This window comes from Dama dama, chromosome 32 (genome assembly GCF_033118175.1).
Source record: "Dama dama isolate Ldn47 chromosome 32, ASM3311817v1, whole genome shotgun sequence".
Classification (NCBI taxonomy): Eukaryota; Metazoa; Chordata; class Mammalia; order Artiodactyla; family Cervidae; genus Dama; species Dama dama.
Window position 1 is genome coordinate 47,480,813 of NC_083712.1, and position 18,814 is coordinate 47,499,626.

General features: G+C 41.8%; 1 pseudogene; it reads right to left on the reverse strand.

Moving 5' to 3' along the window:
• Positions 1–1,900: 1,900 nt before the first annotated feature.
• Positions 1,901–14,465, reverse strand: LOC133050553 (glutaredoxin-2, mitochondrial-like; annotated as a pseudogene).
• Positions 14,466–18,814: the final 4,349 nt, after the last annotated feature.

The following is an 18,814-nucleotide window of genomic DNA, read 5'->3' on the forward strand; positions in this document are numbered from 1 at the left end:
TGATTTTGGAGCCCCCAAAAATAAAGTCTGCCACTGTTTCCACTGTTTCCCCATCTATTTCCCATGAAGTGATGGGACCAGATGCCATGATCTTTGTTTTCTGAATGTTGAGCTTTAAGCCAACTTTTTCACTCTCCTTTTTCACTTTCATCAAGAGGCTCTTTAGTTCTTTTTCACTTTCTGCCATAAGGGTAGAGTCATCTGCATACCTGAGGTTATTGATATTTCTCCCGGCAATCTTGATTCCAGCTTGTGCTTCTTCCAGTCCAGCATTTCTCATGATGTACTCTGCATATAAGTTAAATAAGCAGAGTGACATTATACAGCCTTGATGTACTCCTTTTCCTATTTGGAACCAGTCTGCTGTTCCATGTCCAGTTCTAACTGGTGCTTCCTGACCTGCATACAGCTTTCTCTAGAGGCAGGTCAGGTGGTTTGGTATTCCCATCTCTTTCAGAATTTTCCAGTTTATTGTGATCCATATAGTCAAAGGCTTTGGCATAGTCAATAAAGCAGAAATAGATGTTTTTCTGGAACTCTCTTGCTTTTTCCATGATCCAGCAAATGTTGGCAATTTGATCTCTGGTTCCTCTGCCTTTTCTAAAACCAGCTTGAACATCTGGAAGTTCACGGTTCACATATTGTTGAAGCCTGGCTTGGAGAATTTTGAGCATTAGTAGGTGTCATCACTATGTAAATCATGTCTTCTCATTTTATATCTTCATAAAATATTCAGTTAAAGACATTACAATATTACATCTATGCATAGAAAAAAATCACTCAAGCTGAATTAATCCACTGACACCAAGATGAGTGAAGTGTTTACACACAATCCTAGAAATGAGGTGCATACCTAACACACTCCAATACAGTAACAATATCTTATGAGATGCAATAAAGCAAAATACAGTCTACCAAAACAGTCAAGTTTGTGTTGAACAGAGAAGTACTCTACGCTGTTCAAGTTTTTAAATTTAAGTTAGTTAAGATAAAATATAAAGTTCAGTCCCTCAGTGTCACTAGCTATGTTTCAAGGGTCAAAAGCCACATGTAACTCATGGTGACCACATCCCTCATTACAGTCTTAGAGACTTTCTTATTCTTCCTGAGTCAGTGGGAGGAATTATTATTCTAGGAATTTGTCTATGATGTTTGGTTTCAAATTTATTTAGGTTTTCAAATTTAAAGTTGTTCATTATTTATAATCTTTTAAACCTCCATCAATTTTGTAGTTTCTCATTCTTAATTTTGTTTGTTTGTGCTTTTTTCCCCCCCCGAATTAGTCCTACTAGAAGCGTATCTACTTAACTGGTTTTTTCAAAGGCTCGATTTGGGGCTTTATTGATTCACTATACAGTATTTGTCTTCAGTTCTACTCTAATTTCTGCTCTTTGTTTTGGTTGCCCTCCTTCTGTTCTATTTTCATCTGCTTTTTCTAACTTCTTAGTTTCGACGTGTATCTTGTTAGAGGCATCCCAGATGGTTCTATGAGTAAAGAATGTCCCTGCAATTCAGGAGATTCAGGAGATGCTGGTTTGATTCCTGGGTCAGGAAGATCCCCTGGAGCAGGGCATACATCTTGTTAAGTTTGCTTTGGTTGGCCAGAGCCTGTCTTTCCTGCTGGTGGCTAAGGACCGCCCCCCACACACACACTGATAATGCTTTAATTCATCCTTTCCTCCTCCAGGGAGTATGCTGGTTGCTCCCTCAGTGTAAAAAAGCCCCTCGAAACTTAGTGATTTTAAACGGAGCAATCACTTCATGACCTTGGATGGCTCCTGTGGGTCAGGACTTGCAGGGAGGGCCTCCTGGCTGGGCGTTTCCGGCTCAGGGGCTGTCATTCATGACAGTCAGACAGTAGGCAGGGCCTGAGGCCCAACCCGGCCTCTCTCTTTGGGGGTTACTGGGCATCCCGCCCGTCGGGCCGCTCAGGGCTCCAGCAGAAGTGCTTCAGAGAACAGGGCAGAAGGTACATCACCTGTTCTGTCTGAGCCTCAGAAGTCACGCGGCACCAATTTTGCTGCATTTTTAGTTACAAAGGAAGTCAGGAGCACACCCAGATTTGAAGGACCAGCACACACACTTCACCTCTTCATAAGAGGAACATCAAGGTCCTGTTGTGAGTAGCATGTGGGATGGAAACTATTGTGCAGCTATCGTCACTCAGACTGGGAACAGTGACACACACAGTCCACCTTGACTTGAGGACCATGTTCCAAGTGTCATCTTTAAGACACTGTACTTCTCAAGATGAACATTTCCACAACCTCTGCCTGGCGGCATTTTCTAAGGCTCAGTGTAAAGAGAAAGGAATGAATCAGGTAACACGTGGGCATGGAAAGACTCCCACTCCAAATAATGGCTCAGTTTTTGAGGTTAGATCCCACATGACAGAATGAAGACCCCGTATGCCACAACTGAGATCCGACACAGTCAAATAACTAAGTAAATATTTAACAAAATAATGTCTGATGGTATTGGAATGGGAGAGCTCCCTCAGGGAAGAATCTGGTAGGAAGAGTGTGATCCACACATAATGGGTGTAATCTATACAGCATTACAGAAAAATCCAAGACCATCCTCAGCAGAAGTCATCTGGCCAAGAGACCTCATTGAACACAGTCGGAAAATATCTAATGCTATCTGGATACCCTAGTTGAATTTTGATTTAATAACACACTAAACAGATTTTTTAAAAATAAGAAAAAGTTGCATGATAGTTCAATAAATAAAAATGCCCAATCATCTTCAGTACTCTCTATCATAGTTTGAAAAGAAAAAAACCTACAGTAAGGGAGCAGGAGAGGGATGAATTGGGAGTTCGGGGTTAGTAGATATGAACTTTTACATACAGAATGGATAAACAACAAGGTCCTACTGTATAGCACAGGGAAGTGTATTCAATATCCCGTGATAATCATCATGGAACAGAGGATAAAAAAGTACATATGTATAAAACTGCGTCACTTTGCAGTACAGCAGACAGGAGCACAACATTGTAAATCAACTACACTTCAGTAAAAAATAAATTAAAAATAACAGAAAAATAACCTACAATATTTTTTCCTGGGGTAGGGGTGAAGAAAGCAAAAACATCAGGTACAAAATATAGCTCTAGGTCTTCCCTGGTGGTTCGGTGGTGAAGAACTCACCTGCTAATGCAGGAGACACAGGTTTGATCCCTGATCTGAGAAGATCCTGCATGCCGCAGAGCAACTAAACCCATGCGCCTCAACTACTGAGCCTGCCCTCTAGAGCCCGAGAACTATAACTACTGGGCCCGCCTGGCCGCCAGGAAGAACTGCAGCACCCCACCCCCTCTCCAGTTACTGGATCAGGGGCCACGTGCTAACAAGGGCTCCCGGTGACTCACGAGCTCAGTGAAGCTGGGGAAGCTGGCCCTCTGCTCCAGGAAGCAGAGATTTTGCAGCAGAAGCGCTCTCCGTAGGGATGGGATAGGCAGCCTTCTAAGATAGTCCCCGGTGATCCCCGCCTCCTGGTATTTACCCCCTTGTGTAATCCAACCTTCCTGTCCAGTACTGTGAACTGGACGGAGTGACTTGCTTCTAAAAATAGAATACCACAGGAATTCCCTGGAGGTCCAGTGGCTAAGACTTCTTCCAATGCAGGGGGTGTGGGTTTAATCCTTGGTTGGGGAGTGAAGATCCTTCATGCCTCACACCCCAAAGAACAGAAACATGACACAGAGACAGTGCTGTAACAGATTTAATAAGGCCTTTTAAAATGGCCCACATTAAAAAAGAATCTTAAAAAAAAAATAAAAATAGAATACGCAGAAGGGATAAGTTGGGAATTTGGAGTTAACATACAAACACTACTATATAAAAAATAGATAGCCAACCTACTATATATAGCACAGGAAACTCTGCTCAATATTCTGTAGTAACCAAAATGGGGAAAAAAAACTTAAAAAAGAGTGGACACATGTATATGTGTAACTGACTCACTTTGTCGTACACCTGAAACTAACACAGCATTGTAAATCAACTGTACTTCACTATAAAATAAAAAGAATAGAATATGACAAAGTAATGGATGCCGCTGCTGAGATTCTGTCTTGCAAGACTGAACATATCTTCCTCACACTCTCTCTTTCCAGCTCTTCTTACCTGCTCACCCCAATCAGTGGTTAGCTATGTTAGGAGCTGCCCTATGGAGAGACTCCTGTGGTCAAGAACTTGCTGGCCAAACAACAACCAGCAAGGAATTGGATCCTGCCAACAAGCAGTGCGTGAGGTCAGAGCGGATCCTTCCCCCAGCTGTGCCTGGAGATGACTTCAGCCACACCCAGCACCTTGATTGCAGCCGGTGGAGACCCTGATGCAGAGAACCCGGCTAAGCTGCATGCAGATGTCTGACTCACAGGAATGTGAGATAATAAATGTCGTCATTTAAGCTGGTAAGTCTTAGGGTAATTGGCTACTCAGCAGCTGATGACTGATTAATAAAGGGGGCAATCAGCAGATCAGAACACTGAAAATTCGTACATGTTCAAATTCCCCTAACGTCACAGGGACCTAACAGACCTGTAGATAAATAAACACCACCCCGTAGAGCCAACAGGCTTCCCAGGTGGCGCTAGTGGTAAAGAACCCGCCTGCCAATCCAGGAGACGTAAGAGACTGTGATCCGATCCCTGGGTCGAGAAGATCCCCCAGAGAAGGAAATGGCAACCCACTCCAGTATTCTTGCCTGGAGAATCCCATGGACAGAGGAGCCTGGCGGGCTGCAGTCCATGGGGTTGCACAGAGTCAGACACGACTGAGCGCACACACTGTGAGCAGTAGAACCAACAGCTGGGGATTTCCAAAGGAAATCTTTGAGTCCACGGTGAATATGAAACTGAAAACAATGGGATTGGTTCAACCTTTACATAAGTGAAGCAGTAGGTCCCACCCAGGTCCCACCCTCCAGTGAGGCTTTATAACAATCAGTGCCGCTCCCTAGAGCTTCCCAACACACAACACACACACACACACACACACACACACACACACGCGCGCGCGCGCGCGCGCGCGCGCGCGCGTCCAATCAGCTTTCTAACGCTTCACTCAGATATAAACAGAGAACAGTGGATCACCAGACTTTTGAGGGAAGAGGCTACCATATGGAAAGGAAATAGAAACTAAGAACAATACAAGAAGCAAGAAAAGCACTCTTTATTATAGGAGAGAGAAGAGAAGATAGAGCACCCATGAACTAGGATGCTACAAAAAAGAAACACAGAAAAAGCAAGAATTATTGAGTAATAAAGACAATATATAAAAATTTATTGGAAAAATTAGAAAGCAAAGAACCAGTTATGCAGAACAGAAATTTTTTAAAAAATGGACATTACAAGCAGTTTTTTTAAAAACGTAAAGATTAATCCAGGAGGGCCTTCTCTGGCTGTCCAGTGGTTGAGACTTCACTTTCCAGTGCAAGAGTTTTGTCTCTGGTTGGGGAGCCAAGATCCCACATGCCTAGCAGCCGAAAAACCAAGACATGAAACAGAGCAATATTGTAACAAATTAAATACAGACTTTAAAAATAGTCCACATCGTTTGGCAGAAATCAACACAATACTATAAAGGAATTATCCTGCAATTTAAATCAACACAATACTGTAAAGGAATTATCCTGCAATTAAAAAAAAAAATCTTAAAAAAAGATTAATCCAGGAGATGTAGTAGGAGTTCTGGAAAGAAAATGATCAAAGAAATAATTCCAGAGAATTTTCCTGGAATTACATGAGTTTCCAGATTAGAATAGTCACAGATTTGCTGCACAGGTAATGAAAAAAAAAATTAACTTCAAGGCACATCATGGTGAAATTTCAAAACATCAGAGACAAAGAAAGAATAATAAAAAACACCCAGAAAGAAAGATCAAATCACATGCAATATGATCACATAGAAATCAGACTATCATGAGACTTCTCAACAATGGCATTGAACGCCTGAGGAATGCCTTCCAATTTTGAAATAAAAATACTTTACCGCAAAACCCAACTGAACCATCAGTCACATGCAAGGGTAGGATAAAGATAATTTAAGACAGATAAATTTTCCCAAAACTCCCTTTCTAGACATCTTCTCTAGAAGGTTACTAAGGTGGTATAACATAGATTAGGAGGATGGAGGGAAGAGGAGTGTATTATGTGTGTGTTGGGTTGGGGGGAGGAGAAGACCCAGACATGTCAAGGTACAGGAGGAAGAAATATGTGTGATAGAGAAGTGTTATTTATTTAATTCTCATCTTTACAGAAACAAAACAAAACAAACCTGTACAAACGTTTTGGCCAATTCAATAGAAAGTCAATAGATAATGCCTGAAACTTGTGAGTAAAAGAAATAGCATTATAAGGGTATCATTTAGAAATACTAAGGAGATACTGAAAGGCTGAAAGCTGGGGACTGAAGGATGGGGAGGATAGGGCAGGGTACTCCTGTTATTTATCATAAGCCCGGTAGGGCCATGTGATTTCTTAAAATAGGTGAATTCATTAGTTTGATGAAAATAAAAGTTGCTTTGAAAACAAGAACTTTCGTTAGCAGATGTAAACTATTATACACTATTATAATATTTACATGTATATTATATACATGTAAACCCACACGCCTGAGTGGGTGGACAACAGGTCCCACTGGACAGCACAGGGAACTCTGTCCAGTATCTTAAGATGGACCATAATGGAGAAGCATATGAAAAAGGGTAAATATGTGTGTATGCCTGAGTCACTTTGCTATACAGCAGTAATTAACACAACACTGTAAATCAGCTATGCTTCAGTTAAAACGAACTGATGAAAAACTGTCCAATTCCCCTTCAACACCACAGTCTTCCAAGGTAATTGCTAAATAATACAGACGTCTGAATTATTAGATGTTTGAGTTGCTTTCTCACTGTTTCCATTTATGGTCAGGGTATCACTGGTGAAAATCAGTCTCTTTTCTTCCAAATTGAAAGAATAAAGAAGCCGTGGCACTAAACTCCATTTCTGGTACTCAATCCTAGCGAAATTATTCTAAAAATAGAAAAATCTTTATGTGAAATGATATATAGCACTGTTTATATATTACTGTATAGTAATGCCAACAAAGGTCCATATAGTCAAAGCTATGGCTTTCCCAGTAGTCATGTATGGACGTGAGAGTTGGACCATAAAGAAGGCTGAGTGCCAAAGAACTGATGCTTTTGAACTGCAGTGTTGGAGAAGATTCTTGAGAGTCCCCTTGGAATGAAAGGAGATCCAACGAGTCCATCCTAAAGGAAATCAGTCCTGAATATTCATTGGAAGGACTGATGCTGAAGCTGAAACTCCAATATTTTGGCCACCTGATGTGAAGAGCCAACTCATTGGAAAAGACCCTGATGCAGGGAAAGAGTGAAGGCAGGAGGAGAAGGGGACAACAGAAGAGGAGGTGGTTGGATGGCATCACCGACTCAATGGACATGAGTTTGAGTAAACTCTGGGAGTTGGTGATGGACAGGGAAACCTGCCATGCTACAGTCCATGGGGTCGCAAAGAGTCAGGCACAACTGAGCGACTGAACAACAACAATATATTACTGTAAATCTGGCAAATCTTTAACTGCCCAAACATAAGAAAATTTGAATTCTCCTCATTCTTTAAAAAGAATGTTTATGAAGGTGAAATAATAACATGAAAATATTGATAATTTACTGTTAAGTGACAAAATCAGTGTGAAAATTGCCTATGAAATAGTATTACAACTATTTTTTAAAAATATGTGTACATAAAAAAGATTGGGAGAATATATCAAAAGATTTACAATCATTTTGTTTCAATGATATTATGGATAATTTTTTCTTTTTACTTTGTATATTTTCACAAATGTTTCAAAATTTTTATTAGTACTATAACAAAAATATGAATTAAAAATACTTGAAAATATGAGTTAAAATCTATTTTTACATTTTTAAAACTTTGGAGTTTACCATTTTGATTTTGACAGTTTAGCCTTAAAACCTATGGGATTTTTTTTTTAAAAAGTTCATTGAAGTACAGTTGATTTGCAATGTTGTGTTAGTTTCAGATGTACAGCAAAGTGTTTCAGTTACACGTATACCTGTATCCACTCTTTTTAAGATTCTTTTCCCGTATAGGTCATTACAGAGTATTGAGTAGAGTTCACTGTGCTATAGAGTAAGTCATTTTTAGTTGTGTGTTTTATTTATAGTACTGAAACCTATGGGATTTTTAAACAGTTTTATTGGAGTAAAGTTAATTCACAATGCTGTGTTAGTTTCAGGTGTACGGAAAATGATTCAGTTATACATATACATAGATGCACTCTCTTTTTAAAAAATATTTTTCCCATATAGGCCATAACAGAGTAATGAGTAGAATTCCATGTACTACACAGCAGATTCCTTTTAGTTCTCTATTTTATACATCAGTTCAGTTCAGTTCAGTTCAGTTGCTCAGTTGTGTCCAACTCTTTGCGACCCCATGGACTGCAGCATGCCAGGCTTCCCTGTCCATCACCAACTCCCAGAGTTTACCCAAACTCATGTCCATCAAGTCGGTGATGCCATCCAACCATCTCATCCTCTGTCGTCCCCTTCTCTGCCACCTTCAATCTTTCCCAGCATCAGGGTCTTTTCCAATGAGTCAGTTCTTCACATCAAGTGACCAAAGTATTGGAGTTTCAGCTTCAGCATCAATCCTTCCAATGAATATTCAGGACTGATTTCCTTTAGGATGGACTGCATTCCAAGGAACTCTCAAGAATCTTCACCAACACCACAGTTCAAAAGCATCAATTTTTCGGCGGCCAGCTTTCTTTATAGTCCAATTCTCACATCCATACATGATCACTGGAAAAACCATAGCCTTGACTAGACAGACCTTTGTCAGCAAAGTAATGTCTCTGCTTTTTAATATGCTGTCTAGGTTGGTCATAACTTTTCTTCCAAGGAGCAAGCGTCTTTTAATGTCATGGCTGCAGTTACCATCTGCAGTGATTTTGGAGCCCAGAAAAGTAAAGTCTGTAACTGTTTCCATTGTTTCCCCATCTATTTGCCATGAAGTGATGGGGCCGGATGCCATGATCTTAGTTTTCTGAATGTTGACCTTTAAGCCAACTTTTTCACTCTCCTCTTTGACTTTCATCAAGAGGCTCTTTAGTTCTTCTTCGCTTTCTGCCATAAGGGTGGTGTCATCTGCATATCTGAGGTTATTGATATTTCTCCCAGCAATCTTGATTCCACTTTGTGCTTCATTCAGCCAGGCATTTCCGATGATGTACTCTGCATATAAGTTAAATAATCAGGGTGACAATATACAGCCTTGATGTACTCCTTTCCCGATTTGGAACCAGTCTGTTGTTCCATGTCCAGTTCTAACTGTTGCTTCCTGACCTGCATACAAGTTTCTCAGGAGGCAGGTCAGGTGGTCTGATATTCCCATCTCTTGAAGAATTTTCCAGAGTTTGTTGCGATCCACACAGTCAAAGACTTTGATGTAGTCAATAAGGCAGATGTTTTCCTGGAACTCTCTTGCTTTTTCAATGATCCAACTGATGTTGTAATTTGATCTCTGGTTCCTCTGCCTTTTCTTAGTCCAGCTTGAACATCTGGAAGTTCACGGTTCATGTACTGTTGAAGCCTGGCTTGGAGAATTTTGAACATTACTTTACTAGCGTGTGAGATGAATGCAATTGTGCGGTAGTTTGAGCATTCTTTGGAATTGCATTTCTTTGGGACTGGAATGAAAACTGACCTTTTCCAGTCCTGTAGGCACTGTTGAGTTTTCCAAATTTGCTGGCATATTGAGGGTAGCACTTTCACAGCATCATCTTTTAGGACTTGAAATAGCTCAACTGGAATTCCATCACCTCCATCAGCCCTGTTCACAGTGATGCTTCCGAAGGCCCACTTGACTTTGCATCCCAGGATGTCTGGCTCTAGCTGAGTGATCGCAGCATCTATATACAGCAGTGTGTGTGTCCATCCCAGTCTCCCAAGTCATCCCTCCATCCTTGCCCCCTCTCCTTTGGGAACCATAAGTTTGTCTGCATGTCTGTGAGTCTGTCCCTGTTCTGTAAATAAGTTCATCCATATCATTTATTTTAGATTCCACATAGGAGTGCCATTCTTCTCTGTGTGACTCACTTCACCCAGCACTATTCCGTAAGATTTTTTAATGGCAGTCACTTTAAACCCATAGAGAGTTGATTCTTTGGCAAGCTTATGAATACATTTTAGTCAGAATTATCCTGACATTGATAAATTTTCAGCAGGAAAGTATTAACTGGACAAATCCATTAGGCCAACTTGATTTGAATAATTGACTGCTGAACTAATCAATAATTAACCAGTTTTGTGTATGGTGAAGTTAAGCTATTTCAAATTGTTCCCATTTTCACTTTTGTTTGCTGGAACTCTTTTCATAAAAATCAAATTTCTCCCTCAAAATCTTAAAAGAGTTGATTCATTGATTATTTTTTTCCCCAATCAGAGTTTCAACTATTAAGATTTCTGTCAATGACTTATTTTGTCCATCTGCCTAACCAAGTTTTGCAGATTTTCATTTTGCCAAGATTTAATTCTGTTATTTTTGAGTCAACAACAAATCTTTTCATGTTTAGTTTTAGCCATTGTCAGTTTTATTTTATAGTCATTATGAATTTTTTTTTGTAGCCTATTGGTTTCTATTTTTTTTAAAACTCTAGGGAATTCCCTGGCAGTCCAGTGGTTAGGACTCCTAGCTTCTACTGCAGGAGGCAAGGGTTTGATCCCTGGTCAGGAAACTAAGATCCCACAGGCCATGCAGCATGGCCAAAATGTTAAAAATAAAAATAAAAAAATACCTCACCTTCCGCTCTCTCTGACTTCCCGCTTCCCTGGCCTCCTTTCCTCATTGCCAGCCTCCCAAGCTCATTCCCAACTCAGGACATTTACATGTGCTCTTCCTTCTGCCTGGAATACTTTTCCCTCAGATCATCATAAGCTGACTCCTGTCCTCCACATTGTATCTCAACGTCCTCCCCTTCTGGAGAAAGGCCCAATTTCTATTTAATTCCACCCTTGCTGCACAATTCTTGCCACTGCCTGAAACTATTCCTCTTATGTACCTATGTATTATCCCCACTACTAAAATACGGAATACATGGGAGCAGGGACTTACCATCTTGTTCACTGGTGCATTTCATTCTTCTGACACATGTGTATTCCTCAATACATTTTTTTTTCTTAATAAATACTTGTGAATAGACAAATGAATGGTGTAAAGAAAGACCTGTAATGGAAGAAGGAACAAATGTCATGGAAGAGTCAGAAATGCCATCACTAAAGAGGTGTCTTGTGATTGAAGGATGAGGAGGAATTCAGATGGTGGGGGCAGGCAGTTCAGGAGGGGACCTAGTGCGTGAACAGAGTTGGGAGAAAGGAACACGCGATCTGGGAAGGTGAAGTCTGTGCAGATGTGTCTAAACGAGAAAGAAGGGAGAGCTTTACTGAGCACTGAGAGAGCAATCTGGTTGTAAATGGTTTCATTACAGCCTGACAGTCAAAGACACGGCAGCAAGCAGAGCAACACACCCAAAGGCATGCACCACCGTGCCATAATTCCCTGGAAACTCTGAGCATCTTACACTCACGATAGCAGGGATTAAGCTTGCAGATGGCATTCAAGTTGCACATCAGCTGACCTTAAACCTAAGAGGTTAGCCTGGGTTATGCAGGTGGGCCAGTGTAATCACCCGGGTTCTTTTTTTTTTTTTTTTTTTCACCCGGGTTCTTTAAATGAAGAATTACTGGGCAGAAAGTCAGTGTATGATGGGGCAGGCTGAGAAAGACCTGGCTGGCCATTGCTGGCTTTGAAGATGGAAGCGAACCACCAATGAGGAAGGGGGCAATCTCTGGAAGCTGGAAAGGACAAAAATGTCTTCCCCTAGATGCTCTGGAAAGAAACACAGCCTTGTCAATACCTGGATTTTCACCTCTCAAGACCCTCTTTGGACTTCTGACCTCTGAAACTGGAAGATCATAAATTTGTGTTGTGTTATGACACTGCATTGTGGTTCCTTGTTATAGAAGCAACAGAGAACAAATACAGACACCAAACACAGACGCTTCATCACTGCAGTAAGACGAGGAAGGGAAAAGCAATGCTCACGGCTCATTTGAGCCTACATCCTGGTGGATGGAAAGTCTTCCATAGCAACAAAGAAGCAGAATTCCACTACTAGAATGCTGACTTTACCCAGTTCATCTGTGCTTGCATAACCTGCAAAAACAACCTAAAGGACCTAGAAATCTCAGATCACCTTTCAAGGGTCAAAAGAAAAAGTGAATGAATGAGACTGGATGGGGTCCTTGGGGGCAGTCAGCATGTTTTATCCTTACAGTCTCCCCAGGATATAGAAATCACTTATTACATGCATCCCTTAAGCAATCTTTTATTAAATTTTATCTATCGAATCTATCAACATTAGATAATAAGTCTTCTGATAGTCTGAATTTTGGTTTTTTTTTTTAAATAAGAGAACAAGAGTGGATGCTTTCATTGAAAGAAGAGGGATACAATCTCTGAAGAGTGTTTTATTCTCTCAGGAAGATGGGCAAACTGTGACTGATCACCATTTTGCACTAATTCTTGCAGAGTTGGTCTTTATAGATCAACCACCCCTCTCTTTTGCTTTGTAAATTGAGCTCAAATTGTTCCTGCTGACTGGAGAGTGCTGGCTGCCTGCCCAGAAGGGTCGCCCCTGCAGGCTCTGTATAATGAGGCAACCCACACGGCTGACCTCAGCATAAATAAAAGTTCAAGCTGGGACCTAAATTTTTAGCACATTTGCAGTATGAAAGCCAAATAGCCAGAGGAACTGCAGCAGAATGACATCATTCGAACAACTGGAGCAATCCTTCAGTCATTCAGTATGAGAATCAGTATTACAAGTGTCGTTCCGCACTTGTGAAGGACAGCGCGGGCCACAGCTGCCCAAGGGGCAGGCTTCCTTCTCACTGCAGACCCAGGACAAAACGTTAAGGATGCAATTACACTTGCTTGTTTGCTTTTGGTCTGTTAGAGTGGCTTGTCTGGAGGTGAGGAAAGGTACAAAGATGTTTCATTTCTCTTCGTGAAAAAAAGGTTTCTGCATGTGAATGTGGCAGGAAGAAAGTGCAGATGACGCGCTGCTCGCTGAACAACAGGCCTGATCGAGAGACAAATTTTGGGGGCAAGGAAGAGCGACTTACATGTGTCTTTATTTTTGATTATTTTTTTGACTGTGCCGTCTTAGTTGTGGCACTCGGAATCTTTGATCGTCATTGCAACATGCAGGGTCTTTGGTTGCGGCATGCAAACTCTTATTTGCAGCATGTGGGGTCTAGTTCCCTGACCAGGGATCGAACTCTGGCCCCCTTCATCGGGAACTTGGAGTCTTAGCCACTGGACCACCAGGGAGGCCCTGAGGGATAGTGACTTTATTCGGAAAGCCAGCTGACAGAAGACGGTAGGCTCGTGCCCCCAAAGACCCATCCTTCCTGAGTTAGAATTCAGGGTCCTTCTATACTAAAAGAGAAGGGAGTCAAGTCAAACATTTCCCAGTTACATCAGCCTCTAGCGGGAACGTGTTCAATTTTTCCGCCCTGCAGTCATTCACAGATGGGCCTGGTTAGGATGTTTCCTGTGAGTTAAACAAAGGTATTCTAGCTTAATGCTCATGACCCAGGAGGCGGGACTCCCAGAGATGGGCCTCTGTGTATAATTTAAGTTTATAGGCACATCCCTTTTGTAACAAAAGCAATGGAAAGGTAAAGTAAAAGAAATGGATCCAATATGGAGTCAGATTTGTGCTTCCTTATTGCACACACACAAATACAAACCCTCTGCATTTCTTCTGGGCTAATATAAAGTTCTGGTCATTACTTTGCCTTATCTTGAGCTAACTTTATTTGTTTATTTTTGTTTCCACAGTGATTTATTGTTCATTATTTTTACAACCTTTTCATGAAGATAATACATATATTTAAAACACCTTCAAATATTTAAAAGGTATTATCAGGCAACATCATTTTAAATATATAGTGATACATTACTAGCAAAGTTGTATGCACTTCCATCACTAAAGTTCTTCCCTCTTACTTTTTTTAAATGACACTGGTGAACTAGTGGAAGTAATTTCCCTTCTTTGTGAAGCCTAGAGTGTCAGTTGCACCTCCAATAAACGTTCCATTGACAAATATTCGTGGTACAGTTCTTTCACCAGTCATTTTGTGAAGAGCGTCTTGAAACTGACTTCTGTATTCAAGCATGTCCAATTCCACCACTTTATAGTTAACATTCATGTCATGGAGAAGTTTTTTGCCATTGTACAGTAAGAACAGGATGTTTGGGAGAAAATCACCACACGATTATTAGAAATGGTTTCTTGGATCCGATTCACGGAGGCAGTTGCTGCGTTTCCCAAAGATGACGATGTGCTGTTCCCCATCCCAGAGCCTGAAATTCCCACTGGCCCCTCAAGCCGGCCCACTGGGCTGCTCCTGACCCGGACAAGCCGAGTCCCCACCAGCCCTGCGCGGCGTCAGTACATGGTCTTACGCGGGGCCTCAGCGAGCAGACAGGCCAGCAACCGGGGCCGGGAGATTGAGCTAACTTTAGAAACCTCTTTTAACCTCCGTCCATTCAACTACTGATGTCATTGGGAAAAAAAAAAAAAAAAAGAAGGAAACCTTCCCTAAGCATGTTAATAAATAATATATAAATAGGTAAATTTTGAAGTACTCTTAATAGAAAACAAGAGTATTTTGTGGTGTGAAACTGAAAATATTCTATTTTAGAATGTCCAGTATTTGTGATTATATTCATTACTGTGGCATTCTACTAGATTTTCCTTCTTCAAATTAATGACCTGTCCTAGAAGAAGAGGTGAAAAAACAGGAGAAAACATCTTAAATTAGATGTTAGCATTTGAACGGCATGTTTGTATATCTTTATGTCCATTTTTTAAAAATCCACAAGCATACATATTTTAAACAATTTTCTAGCTTGCAAAACATTTAATCATGTTCTTTGCTACATAATACAGCAACTACTCTAAAAGCTTATGGCTACTTTTCCCTTGAACCCAACAAAAAAACAAAAGATCAGGAGAAAAAAACATTGCTGGAGAAGACCGACACTTCAGTGGAAGGCGATGTTTCTCAACTTTTTTTTTCATTGTCACTCACCTAAGGGGAAAAAACTAAATATCATTTAAATTGTCTGTAATGCAAAACATGAAATACCAAGGAATAAGATATTGTCAGGTGGGCTTGAGTTTCAGAGGGCCACAGACCATTGTAATATTTGTATCTTTTTTGCCCCTCCAAAACCAGTTTTCATCCCCTTGGAGGCACTATTACCTTACCCACTTGGGAATGCATGGTGTAAACAAAGCAAGACAACATTCTTGCCCCACCTCCCCACCCACTCAAAAAAAGGCAGAGGGAGTGATGAAGGAAGGGGGTTGAACGTAGGCCCCTCTCCCCCAAGCGCATCTATTCTGTTGTATAGCTGATGTGTGTGTTGAGCGGGGTTTTCCAGGAGTGATGCTATTGGCATTTGGGGCTGGATATTGGCTATTGGCTATAGTGATGCTCTTGGCATCTGGGGCTGGATAATTCTTTGGTGGGTGGCGGGGGGCGTTGTCCTGTGCGTTACAGGGTGTTTAGCCGCATCCCAAGCTTCTACCCTCTAGAGATGCCAGTAGCAAACTCCCAGCTCCCAAGTGTGACAAAAATATCTCTGGTGGCTCAGATGGCAAAGAATCTGCCTGCAATGCAGGAGACCGGGGTTCCATCCCTGCGTTGGGAAGGTCCCCTGGAGAAGGGAAAGGCTACCCACTCCAGTATTCTGGCCTGGAGAATTCGGGGTCACAAAGAATCAGACACGACAAAGCAACTTTCACTCAATCACGCGTCCAAAATATCTCTAGCTGTGGCCAGATGGCCCGCATTGAGAAGCACTTTATGAGTGACTCATAAAGGGCCACAGTGGGGAGAAGCAGAGCTGTGGGGGTCTGGGTGGGAGGGAGACCCGGACACACGCAGACCGCAGCACAACTCTGCGGGAGTGCCCACCGCTCCTGTAAACAGTGGCCACGACCTGGTGGCGTCCCAAAAGGCACACTTGCTGTCTTATAGTTCTGTAGGTCAGAGGTCTAGCACGGCTCTCCCCAGATTTAAAATCAAGGCGTCAACGGGGCTGTGGGCCTTTCCAGGGCCCTGAGGGGGGAACCTGTTTTCTGGCCTCCCCCAGCTTCCAGAGGCTGCCCCAGGGCCCTGGCTCACGCTCTGTCCATCTTCAGAACCCACAATGTCTGGTCAAGTCCATCTCATCTTGCCATCTCTCTGCCTCTCAGGCTCATTGCCCTCCCTCTTATGTTAAACGGACCCTTGTGATCACACCACGCACCATGGCAAGGTCAGCCAATCAGCAAACTTATTCTACCTGCACCCTTAACCCCACATTGCTTTGTGACTTAACATACGCGTGGGTTTCAGGCATTAGCAGGAGAAATCTCTGTTACTGTTATTTGCTTATGTATTGCGTGCGGGCTTTCTCTAGTTGTGGCAAGTGGGGGCCACTCTCTAGTTGGGGTGCATGGACTTTGCATTGTGGTGGCTTCTCTTGTTGCAGAGCACGGGCTCAGTCGTTGGGGTGCACAGGCTTAGTTGTTCTTAAGTAAGTGGGATCTTCCTGGACCAGGAATTGAACCTGTGTCCTCCCCATCGCGGGAAGATTCTTATCCACTGTACTACCAGGGGTGTCCAGGATGGGCCATCTCTGGGAGAGGGCATGAGCCCGCCCACCACGAGTAAGTATGCAGCGACCCACGAACAGTGACCTTCCTGAGGCCCAGCCCAGAAATGCACGCCGTTTTGAAGGAAAGAGTCAGAGTGAGACACACACTGGTTCCTACTCTTCCCAGTAAGAGACTCTCTGCCCCTTTCTTTAGAAAACAGCAGAAGTTATTTTTCTTCAGGTGATAATATATGGGCCTCGTGTGGACTGTTTCACTAAGGATGTACACTTCAGCTTGTAAAGTCTCAGGTTAAGGCAAGGACCACCAGACAGAGGAGTGGATAAAGAAGATGTGTTACAGATGTACAGTGGAATACTACTCAGCCATAAAAAAGAACAAAATAATGCCATTTGCAGCATTTGGACCTAGAGACGATCATAATAAGTGAAGTAAGTCAGACAGAGAAAGACAGATATCATATGATATGTTATATGTGAAATAAAAAAAAAAGGATACCAACAAACTTATTTACAAAACAGAGTCACAGATGTAGAAAACAAATCTATGGTTACCAGAGAGGAAAGGGAGGGAAGGATAAACTAGGAGGTTGGGATTAACATGTATACACTGGTGTGTAAATATATACAGTATATAACATATATATACCATATATAAAGTAGATAATCAACAGGGACCTCTACCCACTATTCTGTAATGACCTATATGGGACAAGAATCTAAAAAAAACAAAAACAAAAAACAGTGGATATAGGTATATGTATAGCTGAGTCACTTTGCTGTACACCCAAAACTACACAACCTAGTAAGCCAACTACAGTCCAATTAAACAAACAAAAAAAAAAGATGGAGACCTCCAGGCACCGTTTAGTATAGTATGGAAATGGCTGGAATTTCACTGTGTCATTTCTTTAGTTGTTGAATACCCTTTAATTAAGCCCAATTTAATAAGCATTCTCACAACAGCTGTTATTGGAAGGCTGCCTCCCGTGACCAACTCAAAACACCCCTCAAAGCTGTGCCTGGTCTGTGATGACTTCTGACACTTCTATTTAGCTGTGGGGTTTGGGGGTCCATAAACCCCTCACACTGCAAAGAGAATTGAGGGCTTCAAGCCGTTTTGACTTCTAAGCACCTGCAATCAATTGGCTATGGGGGTATATTACTTACAGAAGTTTTTCCCCATCTCTCCCCTCAAATCAACCTCTCCACTCACAAAATCTACAGAATCTAGTGGCAGGCCCCACTGACCAATAACAAATAACACTGTGTGTTAGTCCTTCAGCTGTGTCCAACTCTATGACCCTGTGGACCGTAGCCCACCAGGCTCGTCTGTCCATGGGATCCTCCAGGCAAGAACACTGCAGTGGGTTGCCATGCCCTCCTCCAGGGGATCTTCCCGACCCAGGGATCGAACCCAGGTCTCCTGCATTGCAGAGATTCTTTATCAGCTGAGCTACCAGGAAGGCTGTCCATATACATATGTATACTTTTTCATATTCTTTTTCATTATGGTTTATTACAAGATATTGAATATAATTCCCCGTGCTGTACAATAGGATTTTGTTTTTTATTTGTTTCATATATAGTAGTTTGCATGTGCTAATCCCAAGTTCCTAATTTAACCCTCCTCCACATCCTTTCCCCATCAGTAACCATAAATTTATTTTCTATGCTTTTGTGTCTGTTTCTGTTTTGTAGATCAGATCACTTGTATCATATTTTAGATTCCACATATGAGGGATATCTGTGGTATTTGTCCCAAGTGTTTCTGAACTCACTGGTTGGCTGAGGGCAAGGAGAGGAATCTGGGTGGGGACCCTCTTGCTTCCTGAAGCCCACCCTTCTTTCCCTTCCCCAATCCCTCTCCTTGCCCATCCCTCTCTTTTCTTTTTTTACTCTTTGAAAGACACTATATTTAAAAAAGGCAAGCCACAGACCAGGAGAAAATATTTATAATACATATTATCTCGGGAAGGACTTGTATCAAGGATATACAAAGAGCTCTTCCAACTCAGCAATAAAAAGGCAAACAAC